This window comes from Micrasema longulum, unplaced genomic scaffold, assembly GCF_059751315.1.
Source record: "Micrasema longulum isolate JH-2025_06_02 unplaced genomic scaffold, ASM5975131v1 h1tg000248l, whole genome shotgun sequence".
Classification (NCBI taxonomy): Eukaryota; Metazoa; Arthropoda; class Insecta; order Trichoptera; family Brachycentridae; genus Micrasema; species Micrasema longulum.
Genome location: NW_028277453.1, coordinates 1667367 through 1692543, shown reverse-complemented (window position 1 = coordinate 1692543; position 25177 = coordinate 1667367). Strand labels below are relative to the sequence as shown.

At 30.2% G+C, this 25177-nt stretch overlaps 1 protein-coding gene across 3 annotated transcripts in view; it reads left to right on the top strand.

Moving 5' to 3' along the window:
* cv-c (RhoGTPase activating protein) overlaps nt 1–25177 on the top strand; it is a 706457-nt gene that overhangs the window by 243570 nt on the left and 437710 nt on the right. The window lies entirely within an intron of this gene.

Sequence of the window (25177 nt, the reverse complement as noted above, 5' to 3'; positions counted from 1 at the left end):
ATAATCCGGATTCGCTACAACTAAGTAACAATGCATTGCCGCACGCACGATGGAAAAATGATGATACTCTAGTTCTTACTTCCGAATAAAGAAACTATACAATGCAAAACAGTACAATGACAGGTCATAAGCAAGGGAAATACCTCGACATCCATTTTCCTTGGTAATGCATTTGTCTGCTCGGGGACACAATCCCAATTTTATAATCATCATCATTATTCCCTTTTTGCGACTTATGGTTACCTTCCAAAATAATCCGGATTCGCTACAACTAAGTAACAATGCATTGCCGCACGCACGATGGAAAAATGATGATACTCTAGTTCTTACTTCCGAATAAAGAAACTATACAATGCAAAACAGTACAATGACAGGTCATAAGCAAGGGAAATACCTCGACTTCCATTTTCCTTGGTAATGCATTTGTCTGCTCGGGGACACAATCCCAATTTTATAATCATCATCATTATTCCCTTTTTGCGACTTATGGTTACCTTCCAAAATAATCCGGATTCGCTACAACTAAGTAACAATGCATTGCCGCACGTACGATGAAAAAATGATGAGACTTTAGTTCTTACTTCTGAATAAAGAAATTATACAATGCAAAACAGTACAATGACAGGTCATAAGCCGGGTAAATACCTCGACTTCCATTTTCCTTGGTAATGCATTTGTCTGCTCGGGGACACAATCCCAATTTTATAATCATCATCATTATTCCCTTTCTGCGACTTATGGTGCATAGGGCACTGCATTATTACACTAACCGCAGAGTATCTCGATTATTTTTGTTACATGGAGGTAAGATGATCAGTCTTACACTTCAGGTCAGTCTCGGTACTCTGAAATATTATGGTGTAAAAACTCCTTTTAAATAAATATTTCATATTTACCATGCCGGAAATCGAACCCGAGACCTCTTGCATGGTAGACAAACTAATAATCTTGTAATGCGTTTAAAAAAATGTCTTTCATTTAAAAAAAAAAGTGTGTGGTAGCATTATGCAATAACGGCGGCCTCCGTGGTGTAATGGCAGATCTTCAAAAATTAAAAAACAATATTAAAACATTGGTATAAAATATATATATATTTTTTTTAAATAACTGTACCAGTGTATATAAATACAAAAAAATCGGTATATTATGAATTTAAAATGAGTTAACACCAGATCATTAGAATAAGTAGTTTATGCAAATTAATCGTTAATCGTTACTGTAGAACATAATAATGTAATTTATAAAGAGATAATTTGAATTCACAGAGACTCGAGTTAAAAATGTCGATATTTGAGGTATATTCATTTCATAGTCTGTGTATACGCAGTATAGGTGAGTGACAAAGATAGTTAGTTTGAGAAGGGTGACAATAATATTTAGTATTTTGTCTAGTTCTACGTGTTGGTATATTAATATTTATTAAATCCAGAAGTTCGCGAAAATCGAATTTAGAATTAATGATTTTATTTAAAAATATTTTGTCAATTATTGTCCTACGATCCTCTAAAGTAGGTGAATTTAAAGAGTTTAACATAGACATGTAGTTAATTTGTTCAATAGGAATATGCTGTTTGAAATTAAAGAATCTTAAACATTTTCGTGAGACTCTTTTAACATTATTTATGTGAATTTTGTAAAAAGGGGTCCATATAGCAGAGTTGTGCTTTAATTGGTTTCTAACTAAGAATATATACAAAAATTTCCAATATTTTAACTGATTTAAATTCCTTTATGGTCCTAAGAATGAAACTAAAAGTTTTCATACTTTTAGAAGTAATGTGGTTGATGTGGCTTTTGAATTCAAGTTTTTCGTCAAATATGACATCAAGATCTTGAATCTCTGTGACTTTTTCCAGTGTTATTTATTGAATAGGGAAATGTTATTTATTGAATAGGGAAATAAAATTGAAGATTTATTTCGACAAAAAGATAAAAATTTACATTTATTGACATTTAAAAATAAATTATTAGAGATACACCAGATACCTCAATATTGCAAGTTAAGGATATAATGCAATGAAATTAAAACAAAATATAATAATAAACATTTACATATGGTAAGAAATATCTGAGGTAAAACAAAACCTTTAAACTAAATTCCATCTTCCTAGTACCTAGGTGCGAAGGTTTTCACGGTCACTGTTATCAATATTGTGTATCTTTTTTGGGTGATACCGTGTATGTTGGATTTGATCCGACGTTTCGGCTACCATTGCAGGAGCCATCTTTTTTCCCTGAAGATGGCTCCACATTTTTCCCCGAAGATGGCTCCTGCAATGGTAGCCGAAACGTCGGATCAAATCCAACGTACACGGTATCACCCAAAAAAGATACACAATATTCCTAGTACCTCCTCAAGTAGTATTTTTAAAAATTCATATGGTCATTTTTTGATATTCTATAGGTCTCCGGTAACCTGTTGTACACGCTAAAAGCAAGGTACTACAGATACCTTAGACCGTAACCTTGTCGTGAGTGATCCAGATTATTAATTGATGTATTTTTTTACTAAATATATTACAAATAACCACGATTGTTTTAGTGTTAGGCAGTTTCAAGTTTTTATGGATTTTTATTATATGCATTTATCGAATAAAAAAGAGTTAAGAATAAAGCTCGGGTTTCCTAGGACAGCGGTGCCCGTATTTTAACGGCCGTAGTGAACATTAATGCGGTTGACAGCCGTCGTAACGGTGACTAGAGAGTGGTTTCCTATTAAAATGGTGTTGATAACACCGTTAAAAAATAAAACCACTCTCTAGTCACCACTACGACGGTCGTCCACCGCATCACCGTTCACTACGGCCGTTGAGATACGGGCACCGCTGTCCTAGGAAACCCTAGCTTAAAGATGTAATTTGACTGATTTAAAATCGTTCAGGGTCTCTGGCCATATGTTTTATATTCCCATCGCGAAGTAAACCGATGCAAGTAAATGACGGCATGGCATAATGATTGTATGCCAGAATACAAATTTACTATTGTGCGAAATAATATTAGCCAGTCAATTCAAGGACAGGAAAACAATATATTTATTTAATATGCTCCGTTTTGCTAGATCGTGACTTATCTCAAGCAAGTGTGTATTTACTCTAATCATTATTATAACGGCTCGTGGCTGAGTGGTAGAATGCTAGACTGCGTATAAGTAGATCGTGATTTGAAAACCAGATTTTCCAATAATTTAGATGCGAAGTATCAATCAAACCCATTTGTTTAGATAAACGTTTGTTACTTTATTATACTTCGTAAAGTATTCCGTGTTCTGGTTGTATTATATAACGAAAATAGCCCTATGTAAGGTATCGGTAATACTAACAATAGCATCTGTTCTCTGTTCACTTCTTTTCACTGTATTTCATAGTCCTAATGCACGTAGCACATAGTCCTAATGCACGTAGCACATAGTCCAAAGTGAAGTTTTTTAACGTTTACCAGTTCTCATTCTCAAAGCACCCTCTTTCAAATCAACCACAATTAAACGTAGTTATGCAGAAAGCAGCCAGTCCACAATTTTAAAAAATGAGATAATTATGTTATCGGGTGCAGTAAGGTCAATTTTATTTTCTGCTAAAAACAGCCAGACCACTTTCATACAAAAAAAAAATGTTTTAATCACCTTCTGTAAATGGTATCAATCACAAAAATGGTATTTCTCAATTTGCAGAAAAGATCCACAGCACTAGAAAATCTTAACAAATTTAAAAATCATTAAAACTGATCAAATACATAATGGTATTCTTGTTTGCAATGTAAAAAAAAAAACTAAAATATTCCTTGTTTATCATTTGTAAAAGTCAAAAACATTCAAACTGTTGTGGAGATTTTTTTATTCACTCTTTTCACAAAGGTGCTATTATCTCAGTTTCACTTTTCTATGGCTGGCTGCTTTCTACATAACTACGTTCAATTCATTTTTCTTCTTTAACTCATATAGTGCTTATGCGGCTCGACTGTAGCCAATCAATTGTAGACAATCATCTCCTATCCATTATCAAAGACATTACTAAAGTATTTCTATTTAAATCACGCCTGTAGAAACATCTCCTTTCTCTTCCTTAATCAATCGTCTTATTTTCTTTATTAATTTTTACCATTCAGTAAAAGTATTCATTTAAGGTAATTTATATTATTACTGGTAAATGATTAATATGTATTTATAAATGTAAAATGTAATAATGTATCAAGTATCAATGATGTGTTTTAACTTAATATATATGTATATGTATGTATAAAATATAATATAAATATGTATGTGCGAATATACATGTATATATGTGTGTGAATGTATCGTTATGAATGCATTACAAGTGCCCCGACTCAACACAGATTTTCTAGCGAGTCGGAGCAAGTTCACAGACATGGGTCGTTCCTGATTGTGTCGCTATAAACTGTGTCTCTGTCCTTAACAAATGTATGTATAATGTAATTATTAAATAAATATCTAAATACAGTTTTTTTGTATTTTTTGTACATCTTTAGCTTTTTATTTTATTATCTATTGAACATGTTTTGTAACTTGAATTACGTAATAAAACTTTTATTCTATTGGTTTTGTTGAAAGAAATTGCCATTCGACAATAAGTCCGCTAATGTACAAAAAGTTAAATAAATAAATTGCTTATTTATTTTAACTACGACAGTACATTCGTTTTAAAATATGAACGCATATTTTTTATTGAAAAACTGCCTCCTAGGAAGTAAGCTGGAAGAGGTCTTCAGAATTAAATACTGTTTTCAAGAATCAATAAATTTTTGGTTTTTTTTTTATTCTTCCTCATTTAATTTTCTATTTTTTCTCGTTTATTTTTCTATATTTTTTATATCTGTTTTTCTACTAACTTTTTTATACTTTAAAATTAGGTTTTTGAATTAAGACTTTTCGTTGTTTATTTTTTTATTTATTATAAATACGGCCTAAGCCAATTACAACATATTACAACAGAGATGAAGAACATTTAAGAGAAGGTGATTTAGAAGTCTAGGCATCTACAGGGCTTATGAACTGTCAATGGCTGGTTTAAGTGGCCACTTTACACACTGTGTAACATTCACCATTCTGCCTATATTTGAACATCTATATTTCTTCCATTCTTTCATCTGTTGATGTTTGTGAAGTTAAAGAGCTGAAACCTTTATTTATGCGGGTGAGATTCATCTAATTGAATTATTTCACCTACATACTAGGCAACGCCTGAAAATATTATTTTTTCAATTTCTATACTTCTTCATGGACCAGGTAATTTTTCAACATTTTTTTGACTGGTCATAAGCCCTGTAGATGCCTAGACTTCTATATTACCTTCTATTAAATGGTCTTCATCTCTGTTGTAATATGTTGATATAAACAGCTCCCCAGGGAGTTGAATCCAGTCCTTGTCTACAAAAATTTGGACAAACTCAAAATATTGCCAATTACCAACAGTTACATGAAGAAACATAAATGCAAGAAACTGATCAAAAATAACATAAAACTATTTAGCAAAGACAAACAAGGGCAAAACAATAATTATATACAATATATTCATAAAAACGAAAGACCCAAGACTTCGAGCTAAACCATGCCAATCCAACTTCATCCCACACTGTTTAGTCGCGAAGAGATCTACGAAAAGCCGAAAGATCTATCCCAAAGAATTCCAAATCGTGTGATGAATTGACTAATCTACACATTCTGGACATTTGGGCATAAAAACCAAAGTTGCTCAGTTGTTTATATTGTTCAGTTGCTTTTTTTGGTTTTTAATTTCTTATTTTTTTTTTTTTTGATAAAATTATAAAGAAACTTATCAATAAAGGTCCTTGGTTTCGACAATTTGACCAACTAGCGCTTTCACCTAATGAGTCAATATTGAACAAAGTGAAACTTAACCACGTAATTTTATTGATATTTTTTTATATACTTTTGTAAAAATAAAATCTTCATCTACCTACAAAGAAACATCACTATTATTAAAAATAGTAGCTTTAGAATAGGTATTCTTTTCCCAATAAATTTGCTGGGAATCCTTGTAATTTTTTTAAAATTAAAGTTGTTAATTGAAATTTAACTTTATACTTGTATTATACTTTTAGTTTTTTCATTTTATTTTATTAAATATTCATTTTTATATTGCAAGAGAATTACTTTTTGCCGATAAACGCTGTATTTCGGCAGTAAAACTGGAAAGACTTTTTGATTATTAAAAACACTAATGTTTTTATCTTTTATAATAATTCTATGGAAATACCTGTTGAGCAATACCGTTCAAACATACGTAATTTTTTCGTTTATAGTAACTTACTTAATCAATTGTATACACACAGAAATGTTATGTCATATAAAGATAGTATTTATCATTTTGTAAATAATTAGATTATGAATTAATGAAACATACTTCATTTAAAATAGTGGGTATTAAAAACATGCGTTCTTATGTGGAATTCTAAGTAAACTATTTTCAGTAGAGATGAAGAACCCCTTTTTGAAGAGAATAAGTCTTGATATCAAATATTTTATTAAGTAGTGGCACAAAAACGTACCCAAAGAAACTAAGTACTGTTGATTTACCCAGGGCTGCATTCAATGAGCATACATATGCTACCAAAAATTGAATGACACTCCTTTTTGGTACATACAAAAGTTTGTATTTTACCGTTAATAATCAACATTCGGATCCAAATCTGGTTTTTCCCTTAAATTCCTCAATTATAATCCCAACTCAACACGAATTTTCTAGCGAGTAGGGGCAAGTTCACGGGCATGGGTCGTTCCTGATTGTGTCGCTTAAAACTGTGTCTCTGTCCCTCATAAATGTATGTACAGTGTTATTAATAAATTGGAAAAATCGACCCATTTATTTATTTTCACTGGGTTTTTTAGAACGAAGAGATAATGTTAACTCACGTTTATTATAACTTAAAAACGTTTTATCAGTGTATCACTGTAGCTAAGAAGGGTTTCGCAATTACGCCGCAAGGGGTATTGTGACGTTTACAAAAAATCATATTTATACTGAAATATTAATTATGTTAAGCTTGGTTAATCACTCAAGTTAACTAATGAAAAATTACACAATATTTTTACAATGTTTATCCGAAAGGTGTTTACATGTTTTCAAGATACAAGTAGGCACTTTTGTTTCGATTCTAAACACCGCGCCTAGTTGACGCTGGCGGTCGAATAACGACTAAATACGCGCTGGGCATTACTGAGCGTTTGGGCATGAGTGAAGTATCATGTTAAATAATATTTGATTTTTAAAAATAATGTCGGTCAAATGTCCACCAAGGCGTTGTTTAATCTGAGAGGTCAAATTGTCATTAGTTCTCTTATTAGATGAGCAAAGTAGCGTAAAAAAAATGACCACCCTGGCAATACTAAGAAAATGTCCATTTTGTTTTCTTTGACACTCTGACATTTGCAAAAATAATGAAATTTTTAAGTAATGCATTTGCTACTTACACATACATTTGCTAATTACACATGAAATGTGATCCCATCCTGTTTCTTTAAGATCCCTGCAGTATTTTTGTAGTTTAAAACGACACAATACGGCATAGCTGAATTCAAATCGAGGGTTGCGTACTGAGCGACGCCCACAAAGAAACTAATGGGTCAAAACGTAAAACTACTTCTTTAAGAGTAGTTTAGTTGCCTTACGTTTGATGCGCGTATGCGGTTTCTGGACTTTTTTTAATTCTCTGATTGATCTTATAAAATAACCTAATTTTATTATTATTATTTACAAGTATAAGTCTTACTATGATATTACATATGTGTTAGACACGGTACAAATTAGAGAGCGAACAGGAGCACACGCTTTGGAATGGTTGACCCCTAAGTCGACGGGGTAGACATGACCGAAGTAATTGTATTTTACCATTAAAACGCTGGATCAGCACTTTTGATAACGTCACACATTTTCGCTTGCACCCGGTCCCATTTACTGGCCTAGTATGTGTCCACCGTAAGTATTTAAATATTCGGTATTTAAACCGAATATTATGCCGAATATCCCGAATACGAATAAAAACCAAATATTCGGCACATCTCGGTTTATTAAGTCTATGGAAATATTATCACTGGTTGGGTTAGGTGATCGCTTTTTATATTTTAATTTATTTTATTAATTTAAAAATCATAATAAAAGATCAAATGCATAATCATACCTATAATATTTATATTGTGTTTTTAATTTTAAAAAACTGATTTTGAGACATACATTTATACATATGCAATGTATGCAATGTATACATGCATAATGCATTGCAAAAAACAAAACAAACACTGTGAATTTGAATTTATATTTGTAATTAATAATACAAATAAAAAAAAGAATCATAAACGTTTTATGTTTACACCAGATAATGGGTAATCTAGAAAAGATATCTGAAACTTGTGTTCTTATTGATATACAACTCGCGTGACGTGTGTTTAAATTATTTTATATTTATAAAGTAAATGCCGAAACAATAAATAAATTTAAAAATATTTTGACAATTCATTAAAACTACGATCTGACCGACTTTTCACTTTTTCTAAATTACCTGAACGACCTTTCATGTAATAGAGTTATTATTATAATTTGTTATTTGAAAATATAAATACGAATTACTCCATGTTTTATTTCAAGGTTTGGTCAGCAATCCAAATGCAGTTTGTTCAATATTATCTACAGCAATACTGTAGTATCACAAGTAATGAATAATTTATAATCTTTCTCTTCTACCCACAAGATTTAGGACCACACAGAGCAGTTTCCTTATATAAATAAGTTATTTCTCAAATTGTTGCTAGAAAAACACTCTTAACACTGTGTTTTTGATAACAGTTTACCAGCACTCTGCATATATCAGGATTGACGTTAAAAAAAATCGATACTTCATCATTCCGACGTTGCTGATATTTTTCATTTAAAGTATAGCTTATATAAATTAACGCTATTTAATCTTTTCAAAGATGATGAACGGTAATTTACATTTTTTAGATTATAGTGCTTTCTATGTTTAATTTTGTATGGGTACTATTGTGTACCATGTTTACGTGTTTACTTATTTTTTAAATTACTTTAATTGTCATTATTATTATTATTTTTTTTATTTTTTTATTTTTTTTTTGATGCAAAATGATTTTACTGTATTTAATATACTTATATTTTGTACCATGTAAGAAAAATATAAATAAATTATTTACCTTTTAAAATTTTATTTGCACACATTTTTAATTATTTTTATATCTAAATATGTTTTTTTATACAAAACTGCTGTGTTATATATTTAGTATTTTTGTAAAATAATAATTTAATTTTTAAGTTTTTCACATTATATTGAAATGTTTATATTATTTTAAGGTAAAAAACACTGCGTGCCGTGTATGTTAATAAATAAACAAATTAATCTTGAATATTTTATATTGCGCCATTTTCGTGCAAATCAGCTGTAAAAAAGCTGTATGGTAAATATCGCAACACGTCTTTCAGCAAGAGAGCGTATAGACGAAAATAAATTCACATTATTGTAATAGCGTAATAACTTTTATTTACATATAAGTTAATAATTAAAAATACTTGGTACACTTCCACTTATTTTTCAACCAATTAGCGCTTTCACCCACTAATGGTCATCTTTAGTATTAACAAAATTAGACATTTGTACTTAGCATCTCATCTGATCTATAGATAGGCGTATCAGTTATTTAAAAGTAGTAGCGGAAACAGTTGCTGTTACACAAATCAAACTGTTTTGAAATTACAGTTTAGAGCACCGTGGGCTAATACGAAGCTATCAACTGTTATTTAAGAAACAGTTACACGGGCCCTGATTTTTTTTACATTACCATGGAAGGTAGAGTAGCAACGGTTTTTTCCCAAGCACCTTTAAATTGTTTTTTTAGAAACATTTTAATATAAAATCACGACTGCTTTTTCTTATTAGTAACAGTTTTAAAACAATTTCAGCTATTTTCAAAAATGTATATTTTTTATAAAATAAATTGTTTGGGGTATCAACAGCAATACAGCGAATATACCTACATATAAAAACAAAAAAAACATAAAATGAAACCAATAACAGATATGTACAAAAATACATCATAAGTACATAAACAAATAGGTATAGAATACAAATTCTTGTGTGTGTAAGAAAGAGAAGGTGGTTAGGTTAGGATCTGTGTGTGTGTATGAATGTATGTATTTGGGTGTGATAGTAAGGGTGAGAGTGTGCATATATCTGAATTAATATCTATTTTGTCCTGAAAGAATAGAGTTTATATTATTTATCTTTTTTCCTTTTTCCCATTGAGTAATAGTTTTGATTTAAGGTGATTTATAAACAAATACGTTTATTTATATTTTTATATACTTTTAGCTTTTTAATCTTTTTTTTCTATTGAATATGTTCTGTTACTTGAATTATAAAAATAAAACTTTTATGTTATCGGTTGGTTGGAAGAAATTGCCATTTGGCAATAAGCCCGCCAATGTACAAATAAAATTATGTACAAAAGTTAAATAAATAAAAAAAAGTTTAAACGTTAGTATTTATAAACATGTAGTTGCAAAAATACGACATTGTAAGAATAATAGTTAAAAATAGTTGAGTACGTAAACGAGCATAAACAATGTGAAATATTAACAAAGACCCAAGGACAACAATATTAGGAATTAATTTTAGAGCTCAAATTTCGAAAGTCATTTAATTACCATCGAAAAGGTCAATATATTTGAATTATTCTCTCTAAATAACTGTTTTATAACAACTTTAAAAAAACATGTGAAACGTTTCAAAATAACCGTTCTTTTTTTACCACCTCTAGTCAGATCATGATTAAAGTCCGTTAAAGAATTAAAGATTTCCTTACGCTTCAAAAGTATCTTTTTAATTTTACGTCATTGGGTGAATCATAAATCATGTCGAATACATTTTTTATAATCGGGCTTCTAAAATGGTCAATTCCAATATAATTAATATTTTACGCAGCGTACCTATAAAATTATTATTGTGATTTAGATGTTTAAATCTTGTATATTTTATTTGAAACAGTGCCCAAATATCTTGTTTTGGTGTTATATGTATCATTTTGTAAAAGACGTTATATTTTACACGTTTGGTATTGATTTATTGTTTTTGCAATTACTTTTTTAATTTATGATGCATAATACTGTAGCTCATATCGTTCTGAAATATTATTTGAGTGACGACTGCTTGTAAATATTTTGAAACTGATTTCAAAATAAATATTACCATATTGGTCGAAGTTTTATGGTACCACTGCACCAATTAGGAAGTTCAGTGTTATTTTTATTTGTAAATAGAGTACTAAAGCAACAACAACAACAAACCATCACGCCGTTTCCCCGTAGGGGTAGGCAGAGAGGATAGAACACCATAACACTCTATCTTGGCACACAGACCTCGCTTCCTCTACATTCATACATCTTCTCATGCACGCACGCCGAATATTCCTACTTTTGACATGTCCATCTTCAAGTATTTGATGGACTTGATCGTGCCATGTCTTTCTCGGTCTTCCTCGTTTTCTGCATCCATCAACATTTGCATCGTAGATCCTTTTAGCCGTTCTTTCGCTGTCCAAAAAACAAGCCATAATTATTTTAAAAATAATTTTATGGTATCGTATTTTTAGCACTATGATTTTTCAAAGTTTTGTATCTCTTCAACTACTCCGCGTGTGACGTCTCAAGTGCTCTTTCGCTTCTTCTCGGCCAGTTCTATCGATAGGTCTATTGACGGTGAGTGAATCGGAAAACAGCTCTCTTATCATCGGTTGATTCATATGAACTAGTAACGTCGTTCAAAGTAGTTTGTTTTTTTTCGTGTATTTTCAAGAAAATTTATAAAACAGTTTAATGTTCTAATTTTTACAGCGCATAAGAAAACATTTTTGTATCCAATTTCCCGTAGGGCTGAAATTCCTCACTTTCATAATAATATGTTTTTAAATATTTTCCCGAAAAACAAGATTAAATGTTTCAAAATAATCAATAAGGATGTAGAAAAAATATTCAGTGAAACTTAATAATAAAAGCATAAATTGATTATGGTTTTATCGATTTTTGAAAGAAAAAGGTTGGGTGCTTCTAAATGCAACTACAAAAAGATTAATATAATTAAAATAAAACAAAACTATACATTTTAATTAAAATCTAGAATAAAATAAATGAGTATTTACAGTTCTTTGGACCTGCCATTGGTTGGTTAAAGTTGCCACTTTACATACTGTGTTACATTCACCATTCTGCTTAAGTTTATACATTCATATTGTTTTCCCTTTCTGTTGCATCACATTTTTATCTTAATAACTTCCCAGGGAGGAAATCCAGTAAGTCTACAAGCATTTGAACGTACTCAAAACATGGTTAAATAATAAATGGTTAAAAACTCATTCAAATAATAACCACAAAGGTAGTGCTTTCTATATTTTATTGAGATTTTAGTGGTATTCATTTCACCGATGATATTCTTATCCGAGTTTCTCTTTGTTGACTGTTGACAAAGGTAATGTCAATGAGTTGTTGATGGTTTAGATGAAGATGTAAATTCCTCTAGGCTCAGAATACACCAAGAGGTAAATTCCTATAAACCCCGATTGAAATTCCTCGCTACCGAGAATTTCATTACCCCTATCAAATGTGCTAATCTTCCCGTGTCTTAAATTCTCAGTACAAAAAGTTAAGTCACTACAAAAACAGTCTCGCAGGAGTTGATAAGATTATATATTTATTGTTATTGATTAATTATCATTTTCTCGTTCTTAACCGCACCCATATCCGATCCAAAATTAAGAGAAAAAGTATATTTTTAGCTATCTCTACTTCTGACTGATATTGTTTTAAATTCCTTTTTTGTCATATAAATAGTTTTCCTCTTATTTTTATGTTTTAAACACATTTTATATAGTGGCAACAATGGCAACATCCTAATGTGCTTTTTTAGACTGACTGCCCAAAATTTCATTGCGAGACATTTCTTGTTTATAAGTAGCAATAAGTAAACGCGATATAATATGAGCACTTTGTGTTACAGAAGGCGAATTTTTGTATTTTACTGTTAAATATCATAGTTTTAGATTGTTTTAATAATTTGGAGGATTATTATTATTTTTTTTTTTTTAAATAGTTTTAGTGATATTTTGCAAATGTGTCGAAAAAGTAACATTTCTACAAGGAAACTTTTAGTGATAAGTGATAAAAACTTTATTGGAAAAAATTAATACACAACAGAAAATAACCAAGAAGACACACATTTTGCAAAAAACTGTCACCAGGATAAAAAAAACCCGACATAAAGGGAGAAATTATTGGTAAAATCGCGCTGGTAATTGCGAATAGAATTGTAAAATCATCCCTGTTACCCTTACTACTATATTATGGGGTGTTTTGGTTCAATATGTCTAGGTGTGGTTTGGAAGACATGTGCGCTATCTTAAACATAATCTGTTGAATAATAAGGTTGTATTAATTTTTATTTGACCATGGCGTAGTGGTTACTAGTTTCCAGGTGATTGCCTTATAAGTCGAGAGAGCTGAGAGTTTGTTTCCAGTCGCTGTCAAAATGTGAATTGAAAAGGGTTTAAACCATAAAAAGGTTACACGTTACACTACTGTGATTTTGATAATTCAACACGAAAAAATAACAAAAAAACAATGTTTCTTTAAAAATATTTACAAACTGCAAAAAAATATCTCTGAAATAAAAAAAATAAAAAAAATTATTCACCCACAACACTTAACTTTAATACAATGCCATAATCAATTCTGTGCCAATTCCATGAAACCTCTGCAATGTGCTTTGTTTGAAAAGAATAACATTTTCCTATAAATCATTATCATAATCAATCTATCAGCATCCGATGATGAAAAGGGCACAATTTTTTTATCTGAAATGCGGCGTATATCGATTATCTGTGACATTATGGTAAAAGATTAACCTTATGCTTCATGTGCTAGTCCAGTAAAATTCTTATTTATTTTTTATTTTCATAAATTCATTTTTTATTAACATTAAGAATATAAGAGAGTATCCAATTCATTCTCAATACATTGCAAAATATACATAACAGATTGATAAAATAAAAAAAAAATAAAAAAAAATAAAAAAAGATACGGAAAACGAACATACAAATATTGCAGTGCAAAACCACCTTTAAAATCAATATTTCACGTCACTCCTGCCAGAAACCCAAACCGAAAATCGGGAACACAAACATGCAAAACAAACAAGCAAACCACTACACTACTAAGTGGAGTTATGAGGGTATTAGAAGCAAACTTAGAGATCTCCAACAAAAACGAAAAATTAGTTGTTGATACCAAAATAAACAATACGTTAAAACCTACCTACCTTAATAATAGCGTAAGTACCTTAAATACAAAACTTAAATATGAACTTTTGCTGCCTCCACCTACCATGGAATTACTTCTCTACAATACCAAAGAGCGTGTGCGGACCAACTACCGCTTCACAAAATTATGACAGGAGTAGTTGACTGTGCTGAATAACTTAGTTTAATAACAATACATGTTCCAGCTAGGATTTGTACCAACATAAATGCTTTTTTTCATAAGACTTTTTCAGTGTACAATATACAATTTAAAGGCATAGACACACACACATCAATCTGTCAGATTAAAGATTTACCCTGAAAATGCATTATGTAACTCAATAGACATTATGATAATAAATATGTACATCTCCCTTCCCTTCCTTATCCTCTCTTCATGCATCCTTGTCCTAATCCCGCCCAATTTACAATTTAACGGTTCTTTTTTTTTCAAATGTATTTTCTTTAATTATTAAAAAATATATACATGAAAATAACATTTTTGTATGTTAAAACTTTTATGTATTGTTGTTCGTTAAAATGAGATGTGCCTAAGTTGTTCCTCAAAATTAACATCAGTGAAATACAGTGATTCTTTATCTAAAATTTACTAAAAAAGTTACATGGTCGCCTCAGAACTATTTACGTTTTTTTTAAATGTCATTATTATGTTAACTTTGTTAAATAGCTAATTTAACGAATGTTTCACATTTTGTAAAATGTTTCCCTCGGCCCGGGACACCCCTGTGAGGAAACATTATTCTGTATAAAAAAAAGAATACAAACAATGTAAAAGTATAAATAAACAAAATGTATTATATTTTCATTACTTACTTTGTACACGTTGTGGAAATCTGTTATTTGTTCTGAGTTTATACACTATATCTGTTTCTTTATTTTAAATATGTATGTGGAACTGTTGGTTTCTTAAATAAAAAAATAAAATTTTGAAAAATAATTCAAAACCGTCTCTAAATCTTGCAAAAACTGATTTCAATTATACTACTTAACACCGCAAACTCAGCATTTGCCATTGAGTTGACGAAGCATAATGACAAATCTCATAATTATTTCTTCAAAGTTTTTTGCAAATATCTCAGTAACTCTTTCAATGAAGATTTTCAAATTTGCTTCTAATACCCTTTTATCTCCATGCAGAATTTTATCTGAGATCAGTCATCTAGTCAAAAACACTGGCTCAGGGTGCCAGTTCTATTTCACACGCAGAACTGTATTCTTTATCCGCCTGGACACATATATAGGGTGTTCATGAAACCTTGTCACATCCGAAACCACGATGATCAGTATGAGCAAGAAGACATATTGGCACATGTAAATATTTTTTTAGAACGAACTCAATTTTTTAAAAAATATATATAAAAAACAAATGGTTGCTTACTTCTGCAAATGAGTTGCAAGGAGAGGGAAGAGAGAATCTGGTACTGCGCCGCGCTCCCCACACTTCTCCCCTACAGAAGTAAGCAACCATTTGTTTTTTTTAAATATTTTATTTTAAAAAAAAATCTTTGTTCTAAATATTTTTTTTAATATGCTAATATGTCTTCTTGCCCATACTGATCATCGTGGTTTCGAATGTGATAGGGTTGTAAGAACACCCTGTATATACTTAAGACTATATTAGACAATGATTATTTCCACTTAATGCATAAAATAAAAATGTGTAAAATATCGTAAATATATTCTAAATATATTTTATTAAAAACATTTTTGTTACTAATCAATATTTGGAATATCGCGAAGCTTTTTTAAGGTTAAAAGGAACAGGTCGTGTTAAATGATTTATTGTACCGAACCAAGGTGACTACTCGTCTTTACTAAGTAATCCATACTCGAAGCAATGGGTGGTCTTCGCATCTCGTTACAGAAAACATCTTGATATTATTTCATGTATTTATTTCTCAAATGATTAAAATTCATACTTCGTACAAAAAGCTGTTCTCGCGATGTGCAATAATTCCTTGATTACAAAACCAATTTCGCATATAAACAAAAACGTGAAGATTGTTATCTAGATTGCCGATAAATAAAGAAAATTATTTTTATTTTGGATTACTTATATGGCGCTATTTTTGTAATAAAATACCTCAAGGGCGCTTTACAAAGTAATCTATAAACAAATTAGTTAAATAAAATAAATAAAACAACTTTGTTTTTAATCACTAAATTTTATTTTTCACCGACCGGTTTCAAAGCAAACAAGCTTCTTTGTCAAGGTTTACGTAACTAATGAATTGATTCCTTTTTATTTTATTTCTATCATGTTCACTAAATACTACACGTGGACCCAATAAATCAAGTGGTTTTTTCTTATACAAAAAAATAAATAAATTTGTGGTTAAAAACAAAGTTGTTTTATTTATTTCATTAAATGAATAACCACAAAGTTAGTGCTTCAAATATAAACTTTATCCTTTAAATAAGTTTAATTTTAACTTCTTATGTTTGTAACGTAAGTAAATCAAGTTATTTTATCAGATGCTACGGATTTATTCAAGTGATATAAAAAAAAGTGGGTTTTAAGTTTTTTTTCTCCGGAACGTCACTTCGCTCTTACAATTTCACACTTCTGCTGGGAGAGCATTCCATGCCATAGGGCCTGCGACCGTTAATAAATGTTCACCGAATTTAGTACGCTGGTTGCGTGGAGGTATAATTACTTTTCCTTTCGCCGTAAATGTATCCGATCTAAGCGTAAAACGTCTGTCAGCTAGTTCATCTGCGGTGCTATTCTGAACCACTCTCGCGGCTGCAGACAACACTTTTATCTCCCGTATTTACATTATTGTTTATTTGTTTATTTTAAAAAAACAAACAGTCGACAATGATACAGTAACATTAAAAAAATACAGTTTAAAGACAGACCAGCAAATTTTCTAAATAAGAATCATACATATTATTAAATTGTGTTACAACAAAAAGGAGTGTTTATGTGTATTTGTATGAGAGTAAGTGTAGATGTGTGTTTATGTGTATTAGAGTAGGAGTAAGTGTTCAGGTGTGTGTAAGTGTGAGCATCATTAAATAGTAAGAGGGATCGTATCGCAGCCAGAAATAAGGAGTCTTAATTTATTTTTAAATAAATTAAAGGGCATGTAAAATATATCTATAGATTTAAAAAATGCATTGTCGTTAGACAAAGAACGATAGAGGAAAGACTGTTGTGCATAGTTAGTACTACATACAAAATACGCGAGAATAAAACTTTTACTACGGCCGCATGAGCATTTGGAATATCACCCCTGGAATGCATAGTTCCTTTAGATATTCCGGGGCAGAGTTGTGCAGTGACTTACACATAAGCTATTTGAGTTTGTATTCCACCCTCTGTGGAAAACATCTTCCTTGGTTACTGTTAATTTTCGCCATATATTCATTCTTTCGTCGTTCATTCGTTCTACGTGACCAAACCATCTCAGAGACCCTTTCTAAATATTATCAATTATACTTGACTCAGATTTATACTCTCGCCTGATTTCATCATTCGTAACCCTGGCATACATTGATTTCCCACACATTCGTCTAAGAGATCGCATTTCAACCACGTTCACTCGGCTTTCATCCTTTCTCTGCCAGTTCCATGTTTCACTTCCTTACATAATTGTTGGGACTAAAACTCCGTTAACCACTGCCATTTGACATATTATTATAAATTACTGTGCTTAGTGCTCAGTTCATTTTGTTGCCCGCATTCACTCTCCTTTCAACATCTTTTTCTACTCTTCCATCTCTTGAAAACAAGCCTTACAGATACACAAATTCTTCTTCTTGTTTAAGACATTCGTTGTTTACATTTATTGTGCAGTCAGTAACCTCACTATCCCTTTCGAATACTATCACTTTTTACTTATTTTCGTTCATAGCCAATTCGCCCTCCAGGCATACATCATACATTCAAAAGACTATTTGTTGCAAATTATCCTTGCTGCTTGCAAACAGAACTGCATTATCAGCATACAACAAGCAGCTTACTTTGCCTACTCGCTTAACATATTTATTGAATTGCCTACTCGCATAACAGAAACAAACACACAATAAAGAAAATCCTAAAATATATCTGCATGAAAGAGTGCGGGTATAATCCTTGGCTCTACCCGACCGAGTTTCTCCATGGTATGCTTGACTACAACAGTTTAGAGACTTGAAGGAATGTGTATTTGACTACACATTTTTTTCGATTGTTGCGCGGTGTGATCGATAATTCTGAGATTATGATGAGCATTGGTTTATATGTTCCTGATAATTACCTAAGACAGCGTCAGCATAGATTGTTTTATATTCCGATATACAGGACCAACTTGCCTATGATTATGCCTGTTGGAAGGGCTACCGCTATACTGAACAACATCGCTCTGGATATTGATCTGTTCCATTTATCCGAATGGGTTTTCCGGAGCAGGATAATCCTACTACTTTGACATGAGTCTTTTTCATGTATTTTTTTCTTTTTTATAATATGTACGTATTGAATATATGTTCGTAATGCATATTTATTTTATTTATTTATTTTATTTTCTTTTATTCAGGAAACATACAGTACAGTTACAAAGTTTAATATTTTACACAATTAGACTTAATTCTAATGGACCAGTAAAGTTTCCATATTGTAAAGCAATTATATGTAAGGTTAATTATGAAAGTATAAAAAAAAAGGAAAAAGAAAAACATAAATGAAAGTTATTTAAAAATTAAAATTTAAGTGAAAAAAAGATATTTTAAAGTTTGTAGTTTGTAGTGAGTATTTACAAATGGAAATAATATTAAAAACGAAGAAAATTTGTAAGAGTAATTAAAAATTAAGAATTGAAATAAAGAATGAAAAACATGCTCAGATGTAAAAATAAAATAAAATAGTAATAACATTTATTTAAAAAAAGGAAAAACATAAATATACACATATTTATTTTAAGAGATTCAAAGAAACGATGAGAAGAATCTTTAAGTGAAATATAAGATAATAAATAAATTTAAAAAAAACATCTTCAAAATAAATGACACATTATTGTAAGAGCAGCAATATATTGATTTTATTTACACAAATAATGTAAGTAATTTAAAGTAGTTTAAAATTATAAAAACATGCCAAGCAGCAGAGAAAAAAATAAAAAATAAAGAAGGAATAACAAGTATAGCAAGTAATCTTTAAAATTTGAAAAAGCAAAATAAGGAGAAGATTTTAAACCAAGAGAAGTCGATACAATTTCATTAAAGCGATTTTAGTAGTAATACGAATTTCAAAAGAGAAATTTGATTTATAATAATAATATTAATGTATGTAATTTGAGTGATATTCGAGAAAAAGGGACCAACGGGAGTTTTATTCAAAAGTTTTCAATACACTATTATTAAATAATTGTAATCCTGTATGATAGATATCTATATGGTTAAAAAAGCTGTTAAAAGTGGAACACGATCTGTGTAAAAACGAATTCTGGCAATAGTTCGTATTGACACTAGGTATTCTATATGTTTTATTTAAATAAATGAATTGAAAAAAAAATGAATTGGATTGAACATATTTTGTAAAATAATGATTTAAGTAGTAACTCATGCATTTGCATAACAATTAAATCGATATTATAATATCTTAAATATATGGATGTATAATGTGCAATCGTACTGTCAAATAGCTGTTCCATTAGTTTGACTTGTCTGAGTAGGTTTGTACTAAAGGTTATTTTTTTAGATTCCGTATCAACTAATTATAAAAATGCATTAATATATTATGCAATATAGCATTAAATAGCACGCTTAGATGTCAAATGTAATTCTTTCTTTTCTGTGTAATTTTGTAATTAAAAATGCACGTGGAATTATACGAACGATTATCTACAAGTGTATGTTTCTTCCAAATAATGCAATTAATAATAATACAAATAAATAAATAAAAATACAGTACAATACAGTAAAATGAAATAAAATAAATATGTGGGAAAAAAGGAAAACAAAACAAAGAAACAAACCATCACGCTGTTCCCCTATTGGGGTAGGCAGAAAGGTTAGAATGCCGTGTCACTCTGTCTTTGCATACAGACCTCGCTTCCTCTACATTCATACATTTTCTCATGAACGCACGCCGATTATAAAGAATTTCAATATCGATAAAAAAAATGCAATAAAAATATAAAATACGTTTGCAGCATTGCAAATTAGTTGTATGAAAAAAAAAAAAGTACGTCTGAAGACAGAAAGATTATACAATATTTATAAAACAGTTATTCCTATGTTCTAACTTAAGGGACAATCATTCAACATTTAACTTAGTATGGTATTGGGGAGAAATTAATTTTGTTAGTTATTTTTTCTTTTTTGGTGATAAAAAGTAGCCTGTATCGATAGACGGTCCTCCACCTATCGATATGCAACAAAAAACGACTATCCGTTTGTCTATAGCTTTGATTTCAATTCGTTTTTCCACCAAGAATTTTCCAGAGGAAGTGATATTTTCTGCAGGAGAAAGAGTCGTTAGTGAGACTTGTCAGCTCTTCGGCTATTTCTATGCAAAAAATCACAGCAATCGTGAAAGTGACGATAAGGCGAAATAAGAATTCATTTTTTTGTTTTACCGAAGGAGTAAATATTTTTTCGGAAAGAAAAGTAGATATCCTTTTGCAAAAAATAATTTGATCGGTTATTTCGCTGCAACGTGAAGGAAACACAAACAAACAGACAAACACTTTTCGCACTTATAATAAATATTTGTTTGGAAGTATGAATATGGATATAAATCTATTATTTTAAAATAAAATGTAATCAAGGTAGCTACGTATTTATTTGAAAAAATAATATACATTTTTTAGTATCTTCCTAGTCTTCTTTAAAAATTTAAAAATAGTTTGATGGGAAGAAAGGAAATAATTAATATTTCATGAAAAAGACGTTCGGCTGAATAATTTTTTCGGTCCGTCTAATTAGGTTTAACGATCCTATTTTTTTAATTTAAAAAAAACATTGGATTATGTAACATTGAAAAATAATGTATCGTAAGAAATTAGATTCTTAAAAATGATTACGTATACGAATAATTTATATTTAAAGGAATGAAACATTGTTGTAATTTTTATCTTTGACGTCTGAATTAAATCACTGTCCAAATGGCAGTAAATTGTTTGAGTAATGTTTATTCATTTACTGAGTAAGTCATGAGTGCATCTTATTAATATTGACATATAATTGAATGCATATTTGCTGCATTCATTTCACTCCCAACCAATTGCGTAAAATTTTTCAATTAGCAAATATTTCATATCTTATTTCTAGAATTATTCAATTTGTACGATGATAATGATTATAAAGTAATGTTAGGCATATTATGTAGGTTGTGAAACGTCATTTTAATTATTAACACCATAAAAAGATTGCATATTTTTTGTTTAGGTATTACAAATATCCGCCATTTCAGCAAGGATGTGAAGAGTTTTGTGATTTGAAGATGTTTTGTCATTATTTTTAAAATTGTTTCCATGTATCGAAATCGTTAAAAAAATAATGTGTCTTAGATAATTGAGACACTCTTATTAATGTTTCAATGAAGTTGCTGATCAATTAGATGTGTGTTAAGAATAATTTACTAGACAATTTTGATATTATTAAGAAAAATACCTATATTTACTAATTAAATATTTAAAACCACGCAGCAGGAGTCGTTTCGTTTGAGATTCTGGACATTTTAGATTTTATTTTGCCGTTAAAAAAGTTTTTAATAATTGAAAAAAAACATTTTTACAGGTTTTTTGCAACAAAAAAATGGATGTTCGTATCAAAACACCGCTTTTCTGGCATTTTGTAATTGGGTGCTTAAACAAAAGATCAATAATTTATTTAGAAAGCTGTAGACACTTAAAATAATTATTAAAAATCACTCTGAATTTTTCTGTTTTGCGTAACTGAAATAATACTTACTGTAAACTTATTTTTTTTGCCCAAAACTGTTATAGTTTTTAAACACGTTTAATTATGCTCCTACCCAGTATTGCAGTGCAGTATTTTTCTTTACATATATCTTGAAAGCATAATATCATTTTTAACTTAAAAACAAAAAAATGTTGTTTATTAGATCGGGTTGTGGTCCCGTGGCTAGTGTTGCGGACTCACGGGCCAGAGGCCCGAGGTTCAAACCCCACTCTACCCCAACTTGATTTCCATTTTCTAACAGTGAGCTATTTACAACTCGTTGAAAATGGCCTAATTATAAGAACGCTTATATTTTATTTATTTATTTATTTTTATTATTGATAAAACATATAATATTAAAATGACATATTATACTCCCAGGAGTTATTAGAAACTCATTTGGGACCGTACACAAGAAAAAACATTTTTTTTGACAATACAATATCATACAAATTAATACATCCGAAATAAAAAGAAAACATTATTGTATAAGAAAAATAACATAACCATCTTATTTAAACTACACTAATAATTATCAATATCAAAAAGATTTAAGAAATATTTTTTAATTGCGACACTCCTGGATTATTTTATTTTTTTTGACAAAAAAAGTACTACGTATTTACTTGTTATACCATAAAACGTTCAAATTAATTTGATACCTGTCATGTAAAAGCTCTCTAGGCGTATATAGATTATAAATAAATAAATGTTAAAAATATTAATAAAGATAAAATCTTTACCTTAAATTAAAAAACCACGAGAGTTACATTGAACAAAATGTTAAGGAAACAAGATTTTAGGATTTTACGTGATTGTGTCTTTTAACCAAATGAGATAATTTTAATCCATAAAGAACTTTCAAAGTAAAATAATGTAATTTTTGATAGCAAAAGTACTTTTTTTTAAAGTTAAAAAATGAACATTTGCGTTCTTATAATTAACTCAAATATTTTAATTTTAGTTGCCCTTTTTGCCAAGTTTGAAACACACTATTAGAAAGTGGAAATCAAGTTGGGGTAGAGTGGGGATCAAACCTTGGACCTCTGATCGTATGGACCATATCCCGATTTGATATTCTATTCGATATTAAAATAGCGTATCTGGGACTACTTATGTTTTTTGCACTAAAACAAAGTAGACTTCAGATTTTTAATTCAATTAAAATAAGCATTCATGACGAAAGTAAACTCCAGTGTTTTATTATTTTTATTTATTTAACTTTTTGTACATAATTTTAATTGTAAATTGGCGGGCGTATTGCTTAGCGGCAATTTCTTTCAACCAATCAGAACAATAAATGTTTTATTTTTATAATTCAAGTTAAAACATATTCAATAGAAAATAAATTTAAAAAAGCTAAAGATATATAAAAATAGAAATGTGTTTATGTACAAATTACCTTAAATCAGTACTATTACTCAATGGGAAAAAGGAAAAAAGAGGAAAGAAGAAAGGAGGAGAGATTAAGGAAGAGAAAGGAGATGTTTCTTATATTCACGTATGATTGCGGTAATTTCTGCATTTTTCATTTAAAGCGTTAAAAATGGACCCCGTGGTTTTATCCTCAAAGACTCAAAGGTACAAATATTTAAGGTTAAATGAAATACTTATCAATAGACATGCTTTTTATAATAACCATTTATGTACAAAGAACAAAATAAATCATGTATATGTAAATAAATACAATCTCCTAACCAATTACGCAAAATAAACAACATTATTATTTGGCAACTTTGCAGCTCATTTGGCAACATGTTGAACATTTTTGGTATGATGTGCTCTAATGTTCTTTGACCGTATTTATTTCATTAACTCAAGTAAATCGTGTGAAATAGTTATATTCCAACTTATTTTCGTATATGAAATAAAACATAATATTATATTTTAATTTATTGCAACAGAGAAGGAAAAAAATATTGAGAATGGAATATGGAAGTCTAGGCATTTACAGGGCTTATGACCTGTCATTGGGTGGTTTAAGTGGCCACTTTACACACTGTGTAACATTCACCATTCTACTCATCTCACATTTCCTCGACTCTTCCATCTGTTGACTTTTTGTGAAGTAAAGGAGCTGAAACCTTTATCATGCGGGTGAGATTCATCCGGTTGAACCAAATCACCTACTAGGGAACGCCTGAAAACAATTTTCCAATTTTCATATTTCTTTTTATACCAGGTAGTTAATTTAACAATGTTTGAGTAAGCCCAAATGCTTGCAGACTGGCTGGATTTCCTCCCTAGGGAGTTATTCGTATCTTAATTTGTTGTTCCTCTCTGTTGCAATAAATTAAGACATGAATAATACTCTAGGGAGGAAATCCAGCCAGTCTGCAAGCATTTGGAGATAATATTATATTAATATGTTGCCAAATAATGTTTTCCCTTTGACAATTAATATTTTTAAAGTCTGAAATAGAAAGGGATTTTTTTTTTCTGAATGCACAAATTTTCCAACGCAATTGGTAATTGATACGCGTTTTTAACTCTCTTATAACGAATTGTGTGAATAAATAAAATGCTTCGCCGCATAAACCTCTGATATTATTTTGATGACAAAGGTCCACTAACATAATGCACATCTACATGACGAGGAGTTCTCGCACTATAGGTAAAGGACACAACGGAGTACTTGTTAATTGGCAATTAGTTGTCACTTGGCGGTTGTCACGATCCGCTATAGTCTTCTCTGGTTCATTCTGGAACATACATCTCCGATTTATTACACTCTGGATACAGATTCTAGATAGAGATCCTGTTCTACTTCAGACCAGTTCCACACATACTAGATCCTTTGTTTACTTCGCGGCGTGTCCTGAAGGATGCAAATAATGAAAAATAATGTTCCAAGTTTCTATGTATTGTCAGCAATGATTCTCGCACGACTTGTATGTTGTTTTCTGCAGAAATTAATCGTTTGACATTCGTTTCCTATTGCAG